The sequence below is a fragment of the Alligator sinensis genome, unplaced genomic scaffold, assembly GCF_000455745.1.
Source record: "Alligator sinensis unplaced genomic scaffold, ASM45574v1 scaffold373_1, whole genome shotgun sequence".
In the NCBI taxonomy this organism is placed as follows: domain Eukaryota; kingdom Metazoa; phylum Chordata; order Crocodylia; family Alligatoridae; genus Alligator; species Alligator sinensis.
The window spans coordinates 2,486,289-2,505,183 of NW_005841990.1; positions in this window are offsets into that span (position 1 = coordinate 2,486,289).

Genomic DNA, 18,895 nt, shown 5'->3' on the forward strand with positions numbered 1-18,895 from the left:
TGCTTAGTTTTTTTTTTAAATACCACTCATTTCCTACTTGTCTCATTGCCTTTAATACATTGGAATAATTAGATGAAAAGATTTGACAAGGCCAAAGCAACTTGCAGAACTGGCACCACTTGTCAGTCTAATTTCAGCTAAAACAATCTCTTCCCTCTAGGGTTCCAATAATGGAAAAGAGGAATTAGAAAGTGATTCAGATCAAAGGAGATATTTGAGGGGTATTAGGGAGTTGTGTCCTCCTTTTCTAGTGTGGAAAGTTGCATTTGGAGATACAGTGTGTGTGCAGGTTCTCAGATTCTGCGATTCCTTTGCCTGACAAATGGATTTACTGGAACACATATCAGATTTCCTGATTATATCATAGCTATTACGAAGTGACTCCCTGTCTCAGTTTATATTTTAGAGTACTGAGAGATAAGAGAGCCACACTAGGTGAATTTAATTGCAGCAGGGACACAAGGAAACTGTAACATGTTTACAACATATGAAGATAGATATATTAGGAATGTTGATATTATTTCACTCAGTTTGGACAATAAGATCTCTTTTCCATTCAGGAGCCAGTGGGACAAGATATATACCAGAACTGGGTTATTCATCATAATACCTAGAGAATATTCACCTAAAAATACTCTTTTGGGATATATCCCTAGAGGGGACTATTTTAGGGAGACTATCACCAGATTATCATTAAACATTAAGGAACACATGATCTCTTTTGTCTATTGTAATGTCTCAAGACTATGGTAGGCATGTGCCAATAGAGGTTAAAAGAGAAAACTTCCATAATGGTAAAATCCCACAATTACTTGTATGTGAATAGGCCTCCCACCGCCCCCGGGGGTTACAAGAAATAATGGCCACAAGCTAGCAGAGAGCAGATTTAGATTGCACATTAGGAAGAACTTCTTCACAGTTCGAGTGGCCAAGGTCTGGAACGGGCTCCCAAGGGAGGTGGTGCTCTCCCCTACCCTGGGGGTCTTCAAGAGGAGGTTAGATAACCATCTAGCTGGGGTCATCTAGACCCAGCCCTCTTTCCTGCCTATGCAGGGGGTCAGACTCGATGATCTATTGAGGTCCCTTCCGACCCTAACATCTATGAATCTATACAGTGGGTCTCTGTGTAGGCTTAGGCCTCCAGATGTGTGCAGCAATGTGAAAAAGGACAATGCACATTCAGCAAGGATGCAGCAAGATGAGTAATTATACACAAGATATAATTCAGTCCACTGAAATTGGTTTTGCCTTGGATTACAGTGATGCTAAGATTTTAGCAGGGAAGGAAGAAGAGGAAAAATGACTAAGCTGCATTTGGATAAAGGCATTGATTCTTTGCTGTTTGAAAGCAGACTATTGCTGCCAGAATAAAAAAAAATGTATTATTGTAGTAGGTGGTCCAGATTCCAGATGCCAGCTGGTAGTATAAAGTGTGGTATAAAAGGGGATAAAGTGTACTATTGAAAGTTTAGAGACACTTTTCAGGATGACAGCTAGGGGGCCGTAAGGAGGTAAGAGTTGGTGCAAGCAGAAAATGCCGACAGATTCGTTTTTGCTGTGACTATGGCTGGTTGGATCTTTGTAATCTTCACAATAAAATAGCAGATTAAAACTGGTTTTTGTTGTGGGAGAAAAAATCATATATTGCACATCGAACCTGAGAAAGCACCTAACCAGCTGTACGTTTTACATAGGCAACAACAGACTGCAAAGATGGCTGCAGATACCATCTGACAAAGATGAAAACTATATTTGTATTCCTCCCTCCATACCCCTAAACGCAAACCTCTAGGCTTTTACAAAGTCAGCGTTTTACTAACAAAGTTATTCTGATGGATACAGGTCATTGATTTAACTGTCTCTGAATCACTCCCCTAGTGATCTGCCTGACTGGCTTGCTCATTCACAGGAGAGTTTTTTGAACTATAGGTTAAATGTTAATGAAACACCTCAAACTAGCTGCTGTAGCTGATGACAAAGTGCTCTATAGAAATCAAGGAAGTGTCCATATCTGCATCTTTACCTTCATCTCTGATTATAATCCCTGCCAAAATAATAATAATAAAAAAGTGGTGACAATACTGTGAGTACCTTAACCATCGGTACAAATGGCTCCAGAAAGACATTACCTTTTAAGGTCTTCCAAGGATAGTTTCATAGTTTCTAGGGTCGGAAGGGACCTGGGCAGATCATCTAGTCCGCCCCCCTGCCATGGCAGGAATCCTGGTCACTCCTGGCGGCGCTCGGGGGAACAGGGACTCCCCCAGTGCCTGTTGATCCCCCCTGACTAGTTTATAGCAGGCCATAAGATCCCCCCTCAGCCTTCTCTTCTGGAGGCTGAACAGGTTCAGGTCCCGTAACCTTTCCTCAAAGAACCTGCCCTGCTGTCCCTTGATCATGTGAGTGGCCCTCCTCTGGACCCTCTCGATGCTGTCCACATCCCTCTTAAAGTGCGGCTCCCAGAACTGGACGCAGTACTCCAGCTGCGGCCTGACCAGTGCCGCATAGAGGGGGGGGATCACCTCCTTGGTCCTGCTTGAAATGCATCTGTGGATGCACGACAAGGTACAGTTGGCCTTCCTAGCCGCCTCCCCACACTGCCTAGCCATGTTGATCTTGGAGTCAATAATGACTCCAAGCTCCTTTTCCACCTCCGTGCTGACAAGAGGGGAGTTCCCCAGCCTGTAGGTATGGTGCTGGTTGTTCCTCCCCAGGTGCATCACCTTGCACTTGTCTGTGTTGAACCCCATCCTGTTCTCCTCTGCCCATCCTTGTAACCTGTCAAGGTCCGACTGTAGCCTGTTGCTCCCTTCTATTGTGCCCACATCCCCCCACATCTTGGTGTCATCAGCAAATTTGAACAGGGTGCTTTGTACCCCCTCATCCAAATCACTGATGAAGATGTTGAACAGGGCGGGCCCAAGGACCGAGCCCTGCAGGACCCCACTGCCCACGTCCTTCCAGGCCGAGAAGGACCCATCCACTACCACCCTCTGGGTGCGGCTCTCTAGCCAGTTGGCGACCCATTGAACTGTGTGGGTGTCTACGCCACAGTCCCCCAGTTTCCTAATGAGAACGGGGTGAGACACAGTGTCGAAAGCCTTCCGGAAGTCCAGGAAGACTATATCCACTGCTACCCCTGCATCCAGTGATTTAGTGACCTGATCGTAGAAGGCCACCAGGTTGGTCTGACATGACCTGCCGCTGATGAACCCGTGCTGGTTGCCCCTGAGCATGCATTTTCCTGCTGGCCCCTCCTGGATGTGTGCCAGAATAATTTTCTCGAACAGCTTGCCCAGGATCGAGGTAAGACTGACTGGCCTATAGTTTCCTGGGTCCTCCTTCCTCCCCTATTAACTCTGTAATTAACTCTGTAAATTATAATTTAGATTAGATTAGAGATCTGTTAGATTACAGATCTATTAACTCTGTAAATTATAAGCACTACCATCAGATCTAGATAGGTAAACAGATAGATACAGAGAGTTTCAGTGAAAATAAAAACTAGACAAAACTTTGATTGTTTTGGGCCCGCTCATGGGTTGTATTAAGGGACTTAAGTGAGCAGGAGCACAGCTCCCTATCCTCTGTTAGATTTAGGGGACAGAGGGTGCATCTACATGTGCCCTATTGCACCATTGTTACTGCCCCTACTGCACCTTTAGGAAGTACTAAATGACGGTGCAATAACAGCTGTTTCTGCACCGTGCCAGCACTGCATGGTTTTACACAGATTCACAGAAGTTTAGGTCTGGAAGTTTAGGTCTGCTCGGGGCAGGAAAGACTGCTGGGGTCAAATAACCCTAGCAAGGTGTGTGTCCAGTCTCCTTTTGAAGATCTCCAGGGTAAGTGCCTGCACCATCCCCGATTGGAGTCTATTCCAGAGTCTGGTCACACAAACCGCAAAGAAGTTTTTCCTTTTCCCATCTGAAATGATCTTCTAGGAGTTCACAACCATTGCTCCTGGTTTTCTCCTGGGGTGCTTTGGTGAATAATTGTTCACCTAGCCCTTGATGCTCTCCTCTGATATATTTGTAAGCTGCCACCAAATCCCCCTGAAGTCTTCTCTTTTCTAGACTGAACAGTTCCATATCTGTCAGCCTTTCCTCGCATGGCTTGCTCTTCAGGCCTCTAATCGTACCAGTGGTTCTTCTCTGGATGCTGTCAAGCTTCTCCACATCCTTCCTGAAGGTTATTTTTAGTCATTATGTTGCTGAAGTGAAGCACTATAGCAAGGGAGTGCGTCACTAGAGTGACGTAGCTGTGGTGCCATAGTTTGTGCCTGCTGATGCTACGTCACCATAGCACATTGCCATGATAACATAGTATCTAGTGTAGATGCACCCAGTATGGCCTAAACTTCTCTTAATTTTTGGGTCGTGTGGTGACAGCAATCCCTGTTATTCCAAATCACTTGAAACACTGCTAGTATAGATCTTTGGCCAGTTGTGCACTAATCAAGTTACATGCACAAAATATACATCCTGGCATTTGAAAGTGTTTTGGTGTTGGATAGTTACTCTTGTCAAGAATTTGATATAATGATATAATGAAGTAACTGTGTTTTAAAAAAGAAAAAAACCCTGACGGTTTATAATATAATATAATATAATATTTGTCATATATATGTGTGTGTGTGTGTGTGTGTGTGTGTGTGTGTGTGTATATATACACGGATGGTGCTCATCACTGTAGTATCTGAGTGTATTTCAATTCGAGAAAGTAATCATCATCATTAAAAACTAGAAGAGCTAGCCAAATGATTCATAGCTAATAATTTTAAATGATAAATTTAGCATAGTTTTCCAACTGCAAATCAGTGATGAGCACGTTTGGGTTTCTCCAGTGTAAGCACTCTAGAATTACTTGTCAAGTTTCTTGCGCATTTGACATTTGCTAGGTTGTTTGGGGAGGTTAGTTGCAATCATTAGAAATTTCAAATTATATGATTGAACCTGATTCACTTATTTCTGTTCTATGATTGGACGAGTAGAACTCATTCTTCACAGAATAAATGTATTTATTTACATGTTAAAAATGTACTTAATAAAAATATTCTCAAAACCAAGCTGTTTTTGTAAAATTCTAAGGATTAAAACTGTATGTTCAGTAGCAATCCTCTGAACTGAATTCATAATCAGTAGCAATTCTGAGTACAAAATACATAGGCATTCATAGAGTTTAAGGGGCAAGAAAGAGCTATTAAATCACTTAGATGATTCAAACATGCACTAGATCATCCCTTGCCATTTGGCAAGTTCATGTGTTTGGCATAAAATATATGCAGCCTTTTTTACCTTTCACTTTTGACCTTACGTGAATGCCAAGGACCATTGCCATTCATAAAAACTTAAGAAATGCCATATTGGATCAGACCAATGGTTTATCTTAGCCCAGTATTCTGTCTCTAGCAGTAATAAGAATGGATGCTTTAGAAGGAAAACACTGAATTGGATATATCTGGAGTCATCTATCCACTGCTTCTCCTCTTCCCAGGCATCCTGCATTATTGCTTTAAGATGAACCTCTGTAATTGTTCTGTTTAATAGCTATTGATAGATCTATAGTCCATGAATTTGCCTAGTCCCTTTTTGAACCTGACTATTCTATGTTTTTTAACAACCTGCCACGGTAATGAGTTCTACAGGTTAACTACATGCTGAGTATGTCTACATGTTCCCCTATGGAGCTGTTGTTACTGCGCCATCATTTAGTATTACTGATATAACGCATCACTACAGAGATAACCAAGTACTGCTGGCAGGGTGCAGTAATGGCTGTTACTGTGCCATTATTTAGTACAATGGTTCTCAACCTTTTTTGTACCAGGACCCATTTGTAAACATCAATGGCCAGTCCTGACCCAGTGTTCCTCACTCCCGACCCACTGCCCCCAGCCTCCCAGTGTGTGGGGTGGTGGGGGTGTGTGTGGCGCCCCAAGCAACCCCTTGCAGGCTAAAACTCTGCCAGCCTGCAAGGGAAAAGCATGGTTCCCCACACTTTTCTCCGTTAAAAGAGAATCCATGTTTAAAGTTTGTTGATCCATTTTTACAGTTTGTCCACAACCCTTTCTTATATTTTTGTGACCCACTTTGGGTCGCAACCCACAGGTGGAAAAATGCTGATTTACTACTTCCTTTAGGTCTGGTGCTCAGGAGGGACCACGATGCTGCAGCTATGTCACCATAGTGACATGCTCCCTTGCTACAGTGGGTTACAATGGCGACGTAGTGGCTAAAAATAACCATGTGCCACCAGCACTGTGCAGTAATGGCTGTTACTGTGCTATCGTTTAGTACGTGCTAACACGGTTATTTTTAGCCACTATGTTGCGACTAAAAATAGCTGGTGTCATGGTTTGTGCTCACTGATGCTATGTGGCTATACTGCATTGCTACAGTGATATAGTATTTCATGTAGACATGCCCACTATGTAAAAAAGTACTTTCTTTTGTTAGTTGCAAATACTTTCAAGAGTGTGTAGCCTGGTTCATTCTTGAAGTGTCTCTAAGACTTCAAGAAAGCTCAAAGTAAGCAAATAGGAGAGAGAACAGGCACCCTTTCATCTTTTCTTCCATGGGGAAACAGTTTTGTTAGAGATACAGGATGCACAACACTCCAATACTGGAAGGGAGTGGTGAAGGATGTCAAAAGTATAAGTCCTAGAGCTCCCTCTGGAGCAGTTTGGCTCAGAGTTTTTCATAATGGACACAGTCTGACCCCCTCTAATAGGTGTCTGTGCTGGGATAAAGGACTGTGAGGGGAAAATGATGCCCAGATAAAATTTCCAGGCCTAATGGCAGCCCACTGACAGAACAGTTTTAAACACCAAAAACCAAGAACGTTTTTATTTGGTAAATATACAGTATAAACATAGGAGTGAATTGATTTTAATGGCAAAAGGTCAAAAGTCATTAAAACATCTCAAAGAAGATAGGAGTCAGGGAGTCCTGTCCCAATGATTAAATGAGATGCAAGATACAAGTCATTATAAACAAATTGTTGGCGTCGCTTATGTTGACAGTGAATTTGACATGTATAAATAATTTGTTTGGATTTAACGGTACAAACAAAACAGACTGGATATTTTTTTTAACTAATAGGTCTTATCTGATATAATCCAAGTTTATTGTCTGTAAATTCCAGCTCTGCACAGTGGCCACTATGAGCCCTGTATTCACTTTAAGTCATCCTTAACCCCTGAGAGTTTATACTGTGCATAAACCATTGTCTTGATTCTATGCACAGTGGTTTATCTCAACCCAACTTTTGCCCTGTCATGTGTGTGTTACAGCAACAGAGTTGGAAAATATCTGGGTCTCAGATCCATGTTATATATATATATACTTGCAAATATATAATGTACACAAAAAATTACATTAAAAACATAATTAAGTTTGCAAAATCAAGCTCTCAAAAAGTTAAAGAATTATCAGAATTTAGGCTGCCAGAGTAAATATTCACATACTATTTTTTTCACAAGATATCTGAAAATGGATGTTTATTATTTAATACTCTTTAGTGTTATATGCTATATTTCCCGCAGAATGGATGGTGATTGTATGACCATATATTCAATATTTTGTTTTCCCCTCATCTTCCTACTTTTACAACTTCAGGAAGGTCCCTATAGAAAGTGACAATCATCAGAATCAAAATGTTCCATGTGTCTGTTGTAGCAAGTGCTGGTCCTTTGAGTGGCCATGATACCCCCTGATGGCCGCTCTGCCCTTGCTTCTCAGGCTTGCTTCCCTTCCCCTTTCCTGCCATGCCTTGTTGTTATTTCATTCTCAAAGAGAGAGGCCACCCCAGGGATCCCTGATTGCATGCTGCTGTTCAGATGTGACTACTCAGCACCTTAATGGCTTATTATATGGCTCCAACTGCCCCTTACAGGACACCCATGCCTCACAGATGTTATCAATTAGTGATACCCCTAGGCCTATACTGAGACCCAATCTCTGTCCTTGTGCCATCAACCTTCCTGGCCCCCAGGGCTCAGGCTGCTGCTTCTCTCTGTCCACATCTGGGCTCTTCACCCATTCTGGCTAGCCCCAGGTACCTAGTCCCTCCTGCGCACTGGACTCTTCTGGTCCCCCATAGGCACCAGACCTTCTCTGGTCCCATCTCCACTCTATTCATAAGCTCTGGACCTGGTGCTGAGCCTCTTGAAAGCACCACTGTCCCTCATCTCAATTCCTATAGCACCACCCCCTCCCTCAGTTCTAAAGCTGCCTTCTCTTAACCTCTGGGAGCACAGAGTCTCCCTCTGTCTGCTGCTTGCTCAGGAGTTCCTTCCATGCCAGTAGCCAGATTTGAAGTGCCTGCCCCAGCTCTGGCCCTGGGCTTATCTCCTGGATAAACCCCACCCCTTTCTGGTCAGTTGCTCCCCTGCCTGCTGACCCAGCTGCTTCCAGAGCCTTCTCCCTTCTGAAAGAAACAGGTGTACCCAGTGCCTGTGGCCATCAATGTGTCCCTTTTAATATTGTTCCTGCCCCTTTACTTTCCCCTCTCCCTGCCCAGCTGTTCAGGCTTCCAGTACTCTAGCCTTTCTGTACTCCACCAGGCAGGCTGCTGAGGATCAGGGATTTCCATGCTATCAAAGGTCATCCCCTGTTAAATTTAACTTCCTTTCTGCAAAATGCTAGAGCTTTTCAACAAAGGATAGTAGAACTCTTTAATATTGCCAAAATGATGGATTACCCCTTCCCCTCCCCCTCCAATATCCTTCTCAGAAAATATATTCAACCTGGAAGCATTGTGGCATGGGAATTTCATCCTAAATCAGTAAAGTTTTGTCAAGGTAAAAATATGTAAAAACAGGGTCTTCTAATGTGAACTTTTAGCCAACCTTAGTAAATAAGTGATGTCATCAGCTTTGCCTATAATAAACTGAAAAAGTGGACATTTTGAATTATGGATTTATTATCCTAATTTGTCCTCACCAGAAAGTCTCAGTGGAATTATATAACCTAATTTTATGGTTAACTATTTATATATAATTAGAAGCAGTGGTTATTCTCTTAGTGAAGTTACTATTGTTAACCTCTTTTAAAAAATAGCCCAGACTCAAACATCTGCGTACCAGATTTTCATGCTGTATTCTACTATGTGCTGCTTTGTTCAACTATTAATTATGTTATACCATATGAGCATAATGTTATGTAATATCATGATAATATGAGAGCTAATGCTTCAGCGCATATATATAGACTGCTTGCAGATAATTAACTTCCCCCCCCCCCCCCCCAAAAAAAATAAAAATAAAACCGTGCCTTACTTGGAGCATTCCTGTGCCAAGCCGTGTGCATACTCAAAAGAGGAAGTACCTTAGTTGGACCTGGCTCACCCAACATCTGTAAAGATCAGGCGCTTTTTTTAGTGGGGCTTTTTTGGCAATCAATCTAATAGCTGATTGAATCAGCTTTAGCTAAAAGTGCCAAAAAGCCCTGCTGAAGCACCTAATCTGTATAGATGCTGCAGAGCCAAGTTGAAGTAGTGTGCTGCTTCTTCTGGTAAAGCAGTTTGTTTGCGATTTTTAACATCCACAAGCTGCTGTAGTGTTAAGAATCAGTGAATTCTTTATAATAGATATTAAAATTGTTGTGCTGGCTGTAAGGAATTTGACCCAAATTGATTTTTTTTTATTTAGTGATAATAAGTAAAGGTCACATTTTAAGGGGCTGTTGAATCATTGAAAAGACTCAATTTCAACCTTGTTTTAAATAACTGTAATTGAAACTCATCAGAATAATATATCAAATACATTTTTATCCTTGTTGGTTAGTTTTCCTTTTTTGTTCTTGGTTTTGTTGTTTTGTTTTGCTTTGTTTTATTTTAATCTTCTTAGCTATCATCCTCCTAGGATCTGATCCATGATTCTTTTCCAAGAACAACTATTGTAAAATAAGAGATTTTTTATGTGGTTACTCAAAGACTTGTTTTTATGTTTTGTTTTCCTTTCTTGTCAACCCCAAGGAAAATGAGTGTGAAGGAGGAAAGGTGATAGGATTAAAAATTGACACAACAGAAATTGGTGGATATCATCTTAAAATAAATTAAATAGTTTTCAGATTTTATCTTGCTCTTCAGTGATATAGCAAGTATATAATCATCCTCTATAATAAAGACAGTTTCTAAGAAAGTGATGTAGATGTAATAAGCACAATAAAAAATTCAGTGTCTTCACCAAACAGCACAGGAAGGTCTGTAGGACTGACTTGTGCAACATATGTCATTTACAAGGAAATGCTGACAGCTGAACTAAGTACCTTTGGCAAAATAATTTAGGAGTAAAGGGTAAGCTGGAGAGCTTGGAAAAGTAAAGAGAAATCTTCAAAGTACAAAGTCATATCTCTACACTCTATTGCCTTAATGAGCTCTTCCATTTGTTAGTGATCATGCCCTTGGGCACTTCTCTGTATAAAAGGGTTTATGTCTTAATGTTGCCAGAGAGTGAAGAACTATGTGAGGAATGCAATTAAGGAGAAGCAACTGTTGGGCTTTGTGAAATAGAACTTGATGTTTCCACTTTCAGAAGAGTATTCATGATTCTGAATCACTAACAACTGACCAACAATATCATCTTCCCTGTTGTGAAGGGAAAAGCAAAAGCACCTGTTACACCTGACTTTTATAGATGCATGTGTGTGTGCATGCATGTGTGTATGTCTGGGGTCTAGAAGCTGCAGTTAAGTGAACTGCCATGCATGGGAATGGAATTGATCTTCTGGTCTTAATCCATCCACATTTAAACTGGGAGGAATGGGTGCACTGCAAAGATGACATCCTTTAAGTCCGGTGACAAGAGGAAAAACACCTTGGAGCATAATAAAACCTGGCTATGATTTAATAAAAATGATGACAACATGCCTGAGACAGAGAACAGTATGCCTAGTCTTTGTCAAAGGAAAGACTGGATTATCCTGATTTTGACTGTTTGGGGAGGAAGCACCTTCTTCCCACACAATCATGACTAATTTTAAACTCTTCCACCATGCTAATAGATAATCTCTCTCAAAATAAGGTCAATTTTCACCCATCTTTCTTCAAAGTCTTTATCATGGAGAGGATGGGCCCTTCATCATCCCATTAAAATGTTCCACCAAGCAAGGCAATGTCTCTGAAACACAAGTGATTTTTTGCGTACCAACCTAATACGTGATTTATTTGTGGACCAGTTGGTTAGGAGATAGATATCAAAAGTACCAGTTTCTCCCCAAATATTGCTAGTAGCTCAGACAAAGATAAGTTCTTCAGAAACATGCACTAGCTCAAGAACCATGCAAACAATATTCAGGTTGCGTCCAGTTTTGTTTTGTTTTTTTTTCTACCGAAAATCTTGCTTAAAGTAGAATAATCAAATAAATATGCTAACAAGGTATCTCCCCAATGCCATTTAACTAGAAAGAAGGTAGTAGAGGAGTTGAAAATCAAGGGAAAAATGAAGATACAACCAAGAAAAGAGTATATGCAGAAAGATAAAAGATAAGTGAGCACTCTCAGTTGTAAACTAATAGAATGAGGGATTTATGGCTACTAAAATGGTAAGAAGTAAAATACGCCAAAGCAGAATACAATTAAAGTGTCTAAATAAACAATGCATGATGTCTAATTAAAGAAACCAAAGTAATTAAAGGCATAAGAGAGGCATGCAGAGGAAATTATCATTGCCTTGACTTATTGGCAGCATAATTTGCCTGGAAGATGTTGGAAAGTAAGGTGCATCCAAACATTATTATGTCTGTTATAACACTGTCTAAAATGAATATTCAGGTGATAGAGCTTATCTTTATCTTTTCTTTCTTCTAGTTTCTGACTGATGTCATATGTTTTTTAACACTGACATAATTCAGATAACTTCTTCCAGAAGTACTTGAATTGTGTTTTACAACACAAAACTTGTCAACCTGAAAAATATGCATTGTTCCTTGGTACAATCAGTGTTTCTTGTATAGTTTGTGAAATTCACTCCTTTCTGCTACACTGGACCACAAGGTTTCATTTAACTATATTTAACAAGTAGGAAATATATGTATGGATATGAACAAATAGAAAACATGAACTAAGCATAACTGATGTTATATTATCATCTTGAGCACGAAGTCTGAAGCAAATATCTTCAAGAAGTATGTTCCCCCCCAACTCATTCCAATAGATTTTTTTTTAACTGCTGAAATACAGAGATGATCATATAAATGTAAGCATTCCTAATTATTTCATTGTTCATTATTTTAGTGGAAATAGACATGTCATATGCCCACCCCACGATCTTCCTCACTAAGAGTTTCCCAGAACAGTGCTCCTAACCCTTAGGCTAGAGACTGTTCTGGGCTTGGGGTGTGGGGACCTTCTCAAACTTTCCAGTTAAAGCTACTTTATTTTGTATAATGATGATTACAGAGGTGGATCCAGGGGGAGTGTAGTGGTGCAGTCACACCTCCCTTTGACTCCTGCTTCACCCAAAATTTAAAAGCAACTGCCTGGCAGTGGTAGCACCATTTCTATTCAGACAGAAGTGAAGGAGTCATTGACTTCATGGCTCATTGTAATCTGCCCGATTCCTTCTAAAGTCTTCATTCCACAGGTGTTAATGACCCTCTCTCCTTTTTTTTTTATGGTCTTGATGTTCCACTAATGAAGCTTGCCTTTCTTCTGCAATTCTGCTGTCTGTTAGCTGCTCCTAATAATGTAGTTCCTGTCTCTCAGTCCTGCAGACTGTTTTTAATTCTAGCTAAAAGCATTGACTCAGGTGCGGAAATAACTTTCAGTAAAACATTGGATGCACTGTCGAGAAGTTTGAGAAAGCCAGAGTTTATGAATCTGAAAGAGATGTACATTTAATTCTAATGGCTACAAGACTAAAAAAACCCATTTTTGATGTATTTTTTGCTTAGTTTGTTCTGTTTTTTACATAGTATGCACTAAAGTTAGTTAATGCATATTCCAACAAAGTGACATTCAATCATTACATTATTCACTCATTGACATTATTCAATTTTAAAATGAATAATATAGACCAGGGCTAAGCAACCCCTGGTATGCGTGCCACAGCTTGGCATGCAAAGGCATTTTGTTTGGCACATGTGCCTCAGGGAGCCATGAGAGGCCTGATCCTTTTTGTGGCAGTACAGCCACAGCCCTTTCCCTGCCATCTGCCTCAAGGCGCACGTTCATCTACTGCCAGCAACAAATCAGGCTGGGGATCTATAGACACCCCCCCCCACACACACAGTGCAGCTACTTACAGCATTCCCACTGCCTGCTGCAAGCAACCCAGGCTTTGTGGCAGGTGGCAGAGGCCTGGCCAGAGCCCAGGCTACCTGTAGCAGGCATCCAGGAGGCTGCAAGCAGCTGCACTGGGGTCCATGGAGCCCAGCTCAGCTTGTTGCTGACTGCAGGTACAAGTGCTTCATGGCAGATAGCAGGGAAGGGGCTGGGGATACACTGTTACAACAAGGATCGGGGCCACTTGCAGCTTCTCCAGTGTCCACCCCTGGCACGCCAGCATCTTAAAGTTGAGGTTGTGGGTGTTTTTGGCACTATGCCCAAAAATGTTGTCAACCCCTGATATTAGTAAAGCATATTAGTAAAGTTTCTAGTTTCTTTCTACTGTGGGGGTGGGGGGGGAAGTATTGTCTTACATGTGATGATGCACCACAACATCTGCACCCCGCCTTTTCAAAATCCTAGATCTACCCAGGGATGATTAAACCAGGCAGAGGAAGTGAGACTTGAATGTGCCTGTGTAGCTTGGTGGTAAGGATGCAAGTGTGGAAGGTCTGGACCCTAACTTTAGTCCCTGCTCTACAATAGTTGTATTATCTATTGAAGTAGCATCAGACTTTCAAGACTGAGTTGCTTCTGAGAGGTTCTGGGTTGTCCAGCTATGTATCCTAGAGGAGGGAGGCACTTCCCATTACTTCCCTTAGAGAAAGTTGCTAAACCCTGGAGAAGGGGTGGGAATTAAAATGTACTCCTGTTTGTAGTCTGTTGAGCTGGCCAGCTTGCTCATTTGTTGTGAATCATATTCAGAGAGGCCTAACACCCCTCATGTATGGTTCAGAAAGGCATAAACTTCACCTCTATGAACTAGTTAGTCTCTAAGGTGCCACCCTGTCCATATCCTGCATAATTCAAACTAACACAGCTAACTACCTTTCTCTCCCCATGTATTTTATAGGGTGTTTTTGTGCTTAGGTTAGTATTGCAAATTCTAATAAAGGGACAAATATGTTGGACTTATAAAGCAAAGCATCCTAGTTATTTCTGTATGAGACATGGCAGTGCTGTACAGATAGTTTGATGCAGCATTCTGCACACTTTATTGAGAACCAAAAACAGTGTAGTCTCTCGTTAACACAGTGCTGCATCTTTGCTATGTAAACTATTTAATTACCTTGGTTGAAGTACCACGTTTACATAGTTCTGGAACCAAAAGCAGTTTAACTATCTTAAGTATCTCTGAATGGAGCTGCCTTGCTCCAAGGAGGCATAACCTAAATCTTTTTGTGTGTGTATTTGGGACTTGCTGGCTGAGGTATGTAAGTCAGTTAGCTGCTTGAGAAAATTTCAGGCTTTATTTATGAAAGAATGCAAGAGGCAATTTTTTTTGTGGGTGATATCTTTTATTGGACTAACTAGATGGTTGGTATAGATGACAGGCTTTCAGGTATCACAGTACCCTTCCCCAATTTCTGAGAGGAGGCGGCACAGCAGAGCAAAATAGCAGATAGAACAAGAGATTGTGTAAAATTCTATATGCAAATAAAACCAGGATATAAAAGATATTATTAGGTAGCCAACAGACAAGAGAGATGTGATAAAATCTTGATGAGTAGAAGAGCAAGATTGTTCAAGAGGGTCATTATCACAGAGATGAATATCAATAGATTAAAATGGACCATAGGCTCACTGTCTATATTAAATCACTCATTCTTATTGTCCAATAGGCTAATATTTTTTTTGTTACCAGGCATATATCCTGGTGGTGTTTTGTAAATTTCTCTTGAGCATTAGAACTTTGAGGTCAATGGAGTGATTTTTTCTGTGAAAAATGTTCTCTTTCCTGTGCTCTAGTGTCTCTGCCTTTTTATCTTTTTTCCAGTGATCATTCATTGTTGTGTACTTTTTTGTTCTGTTTCACCCATACGGTTTCCAAGAGGCATTTGAATGAGGTATACCACATTCTGGGATATATACATGTATGTCACGTGTATGTCAGTGGGGGTTTTCTCCTTGTATTTTAAGTTGCTGTGGGGCATTTGGGGGACCTTTTCCAAAGATACAGTTTATTTCTCTGCCAGCACATCTTTTTTGGGTAAAGATAGTTTTTACTTTGACAAGGTGGATGTCATGAATATTCTCCTCAGAGGATATATGATACTATCGGAGGGTCTGATGACAGATCACTTCTTTTTTTGGTGTGTTTGGGATGATTGCTGACTTTGTGGACTCAAGTGTATGGCGGTCCTTGGATTTTTTCTATATAGTGGATTGTGGGGTATCAACCCAGATGTAGATTGCGGTATCTTAAAAGCTGATGTTAAGATTATTCATGGCCAGGAGCAAGTTGTAGCATTATCAGTTGAAGAGGACATGGAGAGTATCAGCCAGTGTCAGAGGTATTCTGTTCACAATATTTTAAATGCATTGTACAACAAAACTGCTTCAGTACCTCAGTTATTATAAGTATCAAGGAAGAAGATAAACTAACATATATATCAGGAATGAATCTGGATAACATCCTGTTAGTTTTCTAGGACGTATATTGGCAAATTAAAAGTGCAGTAAACAAAATAGGTTTTGGGTGGAAGTATATTGAGTTGTGAACAACTACCATGCTTGTTCACACACTGCACATACCTTTTCATTAAAAAAAAATTAGCCATCCAAAATTGAGATGCATGTCTTAAGTGAGGAGATGGATTTCTTCACCAGAACAGAGGCAGGGGAGCACTAGAAAGGTAGCAGGGGGTTGTGTCTGGTGCCAGCCCACTGAGTCCCATCATCCATGTCATTGTTGCAGGACCATCATGGCTACAGGTTTAACTCTCTCATAGCTCTGCTGAATTGGCAGCAGTTGTGTTGTCAAAGTATCAGAGGAAGGGGGAGTGAAGCTGATGATGGGACTGCACCCTTATTTCATGTAGATGAACTCCACTCTTAATTTAGCCTTTGGCAGAGAAGTCTGGGGGGGGGAATTCTTCATCTGTCTTCCCAAAACATGGTGTGCATCTTTTTCAGGGGCATGTTCTCAGTGGTAGCAGATGATAGAACAAGGAGCAATGGTCTCATGTTGCAGCCAGGAAGCTTTAAGTTAGATATTAGGAAAATCTGTCTCACCAGCAGAGTAGTAAAGTGCTGGAACAGGTTACCCAGAGAGGTTGTGGAGTCTCCATCCTTGGAGGTTTTTAAGACCTGGTTATACAAAACCTTGGCTGAGATGACATAGCTGGGGATAGTCCTGTTTGGAACAAGGAGCTGGACTAGATGACCTCCTGAGGTACATTCCAACCCTATGATTCTGTCGTATGCAAATAAATACAGTGTTTAAATTTGTCCTATACAGATAGAAACATCACTGTGATTACATATGCATTGGGAATACACTGAGGTTAATGAAGTTATGTAGGAAATAATTTGAAATGATATATTGTGGTTTTACCAGAAGTCTTGCAGTAGCTAATGTTTACCTTGAGACTCGAGTCCTGGAGTCAAACTATTACAAGAGAGAATTTAAGCTTTCACTTAATCAGAAAAAAAACCTCGATTTTTGTCTCTTGAGGCTGCAAATAAAAACTTAATGTCATGGTGCAAGTATACCTAAGATCCTCAGAATTGTTTATGCCAAGAGGAAGAGGGTATTAAACTTTTTTGACTTAAAGACAAGTTGATTTTTTTTTTTTTTTTTTTTTTTAGGCCCAACTCCTGATTTTTTTAATGCTTAAGTTTATCAGTAATGCAAAGATTATGAACTGATTTAAGTCAGACTTCCTGAATTCAGATACAAATTTCACACCAAAGGGCATCTCAATGCATGCTAAGCTACTAGGGTTACAGGCAGAAATTAAGAATATCAGCAAATAAGTCTGAAATTATGCCATCTTTCATACCAAACCCCAAATGAACCTATTATGAAGGCAGCCTATTAAAAAAAGTTTGGTTACCTTTTGTTTGTTTGTTTGTTTGCTTCATTTGCACATGCAAATTCATTTGATTTCGTCAATCAGGGCCAAATCTGAAAGTTAGTTGCCATCATATAAAGAGAACAGGTTCCAATTATGTTATTGGCCTCCATCACCCTTTTTTGGCACTTCAAATTGGTGACAATGCTTTAGATTTCTATCCTTTCACATTTCTGTGGATTTATTCCAGTTTTTCAGTTTCTCTACAGACGAGTCTTGGACTATTTGTCCTTTCTCAGGATTTGTCGTTTCCTGATTGGTTTACTTGTAGCAGGGTTCCATGTTACTTAAAACAGAAGCACAACATAAATATTAATTCATTTTCAAAAATAGACACAGGAAAAAGCCCTTTTTCCTGTCATAATTCAAAAAACTTGAAGACTATCTACCCACTGTCCCTTTGATGAATCTCTCCTTGTAGCTCTGATCAGATAACACAGTTTGACAGAAATATTCTTTCAACCCAGCTGTTTCTTCTGGCACATTGTAGAAAAAGAAATCTGGTTATAAAGCAGGAAAGACTAACCACATCACAAAAATGATAAGAAGGGAATACCAGCTGCGCTACTGCCTAAGTTGTTAGCCAACCTCTCTACTTGTATCCATGTTAGCACGCAACTTACTTGGAAATTCATTTTGAGATAAGATGTACATGAAGGAAAAGGACTAAGAATAGAAAAAGGAAGTATGCCTTACATGTTTCAATGTCCTTTTAAATTTCCAGTCAGAGCTATTTACTTACCTTTTTCATACCAGTAATCATCACTGCATGGTGTGTTTTCCCAGAACTGAATTCATGTGCTTCAGCATACATTGTAAGCAAACGTCAGGTATTCTCATAAACAACAGGGCTTCAAAAGAGTTTAAAAAAAATATGTATATTCCAGACACCATAAACAGCTTAACATGCTATTTCATAGATTTCATAGACAGTCAGGCTGGAAGGGATCTCGGAAGATCATCGAGTCCAGCCCCCTGCCCAAAGGGCAGGAAGTCAGCTGGGGTCATAGGATCCCAGCAAGATAAGCATCCAATTTACTTTTGAAGGTGTTCAATGTAGGTGCTGGAACCACATTTTATTATGCTGAGGGGAAACTAGCACGGGTTCGTAGCAGGCAGATCGTGCCTGACTAATCTAGTCTCTTTTTATGACCAGGCTATGAAATGCCTGGACACAGGAGGAGGGGTGGATGTTGTATACTTAGACTTCAGGAAGGCCTTCGATACGGTATCCCACCCCATACTGGTGAACAAGTTAAGAGGCTGTGACTTGGATGACTACACAGTCTGGTGGGTGGCGAATTGGCTAGAGGGTCGCACCCAGAGAGCCGTGGTGGATGGGTTGGTTTCAACCTGGAAGGGTGTGAGCAGTGGGGTCCCGCAGGGCTCGGTCCTTGGACCAATACTCTTTAATGTCTTCATCAGCGACTTGGACGAGGGAGTGAAGTGTACTCTGTCCAAGTTTGCGGATGACACAAAGCTATGGGGAGAAGTGGACATGCCGGAGGGCAGGGAACAGCTGCAAGCAGACCTGGACAGGTTGGACAAGTGGGCAGAAAACAACAGAATGCAGTTCAACAAGGAGAAATGCAAAGTGCTGCACCTAGGGAGGAAAAATGTCCAGCACACCTACTGCCTAGGAAATGACCTGCTGGGTGGCACGGAAGTGGAAAGGGATCTTAGAGTCCTAGTGGACTCCAAGATGAACA